A 4,729-nucleotide genomic window follows, 5' to 3' on the forward strand; every position below is an offset into this window, starting at 1 on the left:
TAAAATTCTCATTAGATAAGCCCCCATAATGAGAATCTTATTTTTATAGGAGAACGATAAGGATAATTATTAGCCTTAAGATTAAAAATAAATGCTTAAAATTAAAAAAAAATCATTTAAATAACATGTGTGTCTTTTTAAATGACTAATAAATTATTAAAAAGACACACATGTTCTTTATATATACTTTTTAATATCATCCATTTATTTTTAAACTAAAGGGTAATAATTATTTTCATAAATTTCATATAAATATAACATTTTCATTAGATAAGCCCCCATAATGAGAATCTTATTTTTATATGAAAACGATAAGGATAATTATTAGTCTTTAGATTAAAAATAAATGTTTAAAATTAAAAAAAAAATCATTTAAAGAACATGGGAACATGTGTGTCTTTTCATATGACTAATAAATGATTAAAGAGACACACATGTTCTTTATATATACTTTTTAGTATCATCAATTATATATACTTTATAATGAACATGTGTGTCTTTTCAAATGTCAAATAAATGATTAAAGAGAGGCACATGTTCTTTATATATACTTTTTAATATCATCCATTTATTTTTAAACTAAAGGCTCATAATTAATCTTATAAATCTCATATAAATATAAAATTCTCATTAGATAAGCCCCCATAATGAGAATCTTTTTTTTTATATGAGAACGAGAAGGATAATTGTTAGCCTTTAGATTAAAAATAAATGTTTAAAATTAAAAAAAATCATTTTAAGAACATGTGTGTCTTTTCATATGACTAATAAATGATTAAAGAGACATACATGTTCTTTATATATACTTTTTAGTATCATCCATTTATTTTTAAACTAAAGGCTAATAATTAATCTTATAAATCTCATATAAATATAACATTCTCATTAGATAAGTCCTCATAATGAGAATCTTATTTTGATATGAGAACGACAAGGATAATTATTAGCCTTTAGATTTAAAATAAATGTTTAAAATTAAAAAAAAATCATTTTAAGAACATGTGTGTCTTTTCATATGACTAATAAATGATTAAAGAGACACACATGTTCTTTATATATACTTTTTAATATCATCCATTTATTTTTAAACTAAAGGCTAATAATTATTTTTATAAGTCTCATATAAATATAACATTCTCATTAGATAAGCCCCCATAATGAGAATCTTATTTTTATAGGAGAACGATAAGGATAATTATTAGCCTTAAGATTAAAAATAAATGCTTAAAATTAAAAAAAAATCATTTAAATAACATGTGTGTCTTTTTAAATGACTAATAAATGATTAAAGAGACACACATGTTCTTTATATATACTTTTTATATCATCCATTTATTTTAAACTAAAGGTAATAATTATTTTCATAAATTTCATATAAATATAACATTTTCATTAGATAAGCCCCCATAATGAGAATCTTATTTTTATATGAAAACGATAAGGATAATTATTAGTCTTTAGATTAAAAATAAATGTTTAAAATTAAAAAAAAAATCATTTAAAGAACATGGGAACATGTGTGTCTTTTCATATGACTAATAAATGATTAAAGAGACACACATGTTCTTTATATATACTTTTTAGTATCATCAATTATATATACTTTATAATGAACATGTGTGTCTTTTCAAATGTCAAATAAATGATTAAAGAGACACATGTTCTTTATATATACTTTTTAATATCATCCATTTATTTTTAAACTAAAGGCTCATAATTAATCTTATAAATCTCATATAAATATAAATTCTCATTAGATAAGCCCCATAATGAGAATCTTTTTTTTTATATGAGAACGATAAGGATAATTATTAGCCTTTAGATTAAAAATAAATGTTTAAAATTAAAAAAAATCATTTTAAGAACATGTGTGTCTTTTCATATGACTAATAAATGATTAAAGAGACATACATGTTCTTTATATATACTTTTTAGTATCATCCATTTATTTTAAACTAAAGGCTAATAATTAATCTTATAAATCTCATATAAATATAACATTCTCATTAGATAAGTCCCATAATGAGAATCTTATTTTTATATGAGAACGATAAGGATAATTATTAGCCTTTAGATTTAAAATAAATGTTTAAAATTAAAAAAAAATCATTTTAAGAACATGTGTGTCTTTTCATATGACTAATAAATGATTAAAGAGACACACATGTTCTTTATATATACTTTTTAATATCATCCATTTATTTTTAAACTAAAGGCTAATAATTATTTTTATAAATCTCATATAAATATAACATTCTCATTAGATAAGCCCCATAATGAGAATCTTATTTTTATAGGAGAACGATAAGGATAATTATTAGCCTTAAGATTAAAAATAAATGTTTAAAATTAAAAAAAATCATTTAAAGAACATGTGTGTCTTTTAAATGACTAATAAATGATTAAAGAGACACACATGTTCTTTATATATACTTTTTAATATCATCCATTTATTTTTAAACTAAAGGGTAATAATATTTTCATAATTCATATAAATATAACATTTTCATTAGATAAGCCCCATAATGAGAATCTTATTTTTATATGAAAACGATAAGGATAATTATTAGCCTTTAGATTAAAAATAAATGTTTAAAATTAAAAAAAAATCATTTAAAGAACATGGAACATGTGTGTCTTTTCATATGACTAATAAATGATTAAAGAGACACACATGTTCTTTATATATACTTTTTAGTATCATCAATTATATATACTTTAAAATGAACATGTGTGTCTTTTCAAATGACAAATAAATGATTAAAGAGACGCCATGTTCTTTATATATACTTTTTAATATCATCCATTTATTTTTAAACTAAAGGCTCATAATTAATCTTATAAATCTCATATAAAATAAAATTCTCATTAGATAAGCCCCCATAATGAGAATCTTTTTTTTTATATGAGAACGAGAAGGATAATTATTAGCCTTTAGATTAAAAATAAATGTTTAAAATTAAAAAAAAATCATTTAAAGAACATGTGTGTCTTTTATATGACTAATAAATGATTAAAGAGACACACATGTTCTTTATATATACTTTTTAGTATCATCCATTTATTTTTAAACTAAAGGCTAATAATAATCTTATAAATCTCATATAATATAACATTCTCATTAGATAAGCCCTCATAATGAGAATCTTATTTTTATATGAGAACGATAAGGATAATTATTAGCCTTTAGATTTAAATAAATGTTTAAAATTAAAAAAAAATCATTTAAGAACATGTGTGTCTTTTCATATGACTAATAAATGATTAAAGAGACACATGTTCTTTATATATACTTTTTAATATCATCCATTTATTTTTAAACTAAAGGCTAATAATTATTTTTATAAATCTCATATAAATATAACATTCTCATTAGATAAGCCCCCATAATGAGAATCTTATTTTTATAGAGAACGATAAGGATAATTATTAGCCTTAAGATAAAAATAAATGTTTAAAATTAAAAAAAATCATTTAAATAACATGTGTGTCTTTTTAAATGACTAATAAATGATTAAAGAGACACACATGTTCTTTATATATACTTTTTAATATCATCCATTTATTTTTAAACTAAAGGGTAATAATTATTTTCATAAATTTCATATAAATATAACATTTTCATTAGATAAGCCCCCATAATGAGAATCTTATTTTTATATGAAACGATAAGGATAATTATTAGCTTTAGATTAAAAATAAATGTTTAAAATTAAAAAAAAAATCATTTAAAGAACATGGGAACATGTGTCTTTTCATATGACTAATAAATGATTAAAGAGACACACATGTTCTTTATATATATTTTAGTATCATCAATTTATATACTTTATAAAGAACATGTGTGTCTTTTCAATGTCAAATAAATGATTAAAGAGAGGCACATGTTCTTTATATATACTTTTTAATATCATCCATTTATTTAAACTAAAGGCTCATAATTATCTTATAAATCTCATATATATAAAATTCTCATTAGATAAGCCCCATAATGAGAATCTTTTTTTTATATGAGAACGATAAGATAATTATTAGCCTTTAGATTAAAATAAATGTTTAAAATTAAAAAAAAATCATTTAAGAACATGTGTGTCTTTTCATATGACTAATAAATGATTAAAGAGACACACATGTTCTTTATATATACTTTTTAGTATCATCCATTTATTTTTAAACTAAAGGCTAATAATAATCTTATAAATCTCATATAAATATAACATTCTCATTAGATAAGCCCCATAATGAGAATCTTATTTTGATATGAGAACGATAAGGATAATTATTAGCCTTTAGATTTAAAATAAATGTTTAAAATTAAAAAAAAATCATTTTAAGAACATGTGTGTCTTTTCATATGACTAATAAATGATTAAAGAGACACACATGTTCTTTATATATACTTTTTAATATCATCCATTTATTTTTAAACTAAAGGCTAATAATTAATTTTTATAAGTCTCATATAAATATAACATTCTCATTAGATAAGCCCCCATAATGAGAATCTTATTTTATATGAGAACGATAAGAATAATTATTAGCCTTTAGATTAAAAATAAATGTTTAAAATTAAAAAAAAAACATTTTAAGAACATGTGTGTCTTTTCAATGACTAATAAATGATTAAAGAGACACACATGTTCTTTACATATACTTTTTAGTATCATCCATTTATTTTAAACTAAAGGCTGATAATTTTTCTTACAAATCTCATATAAATATAACATTC

This window comes from Lathyrus oleraceus, chromosome 4, assembly GCF_024323335.1.
Source record: "Lathyrus oleraceus cultivar Zhongwan6 chromosome 4, CAAS_Psat_ZW6_1.0, whole genome shotgun sequence".
Classification (NCBI taxonomy): Eukaryota; Viridiplantae; Streptophyta; class Magnoliopsida; order Fabales; family Fabaceae; genus Lathyrus; species Lathyrus oleraceus.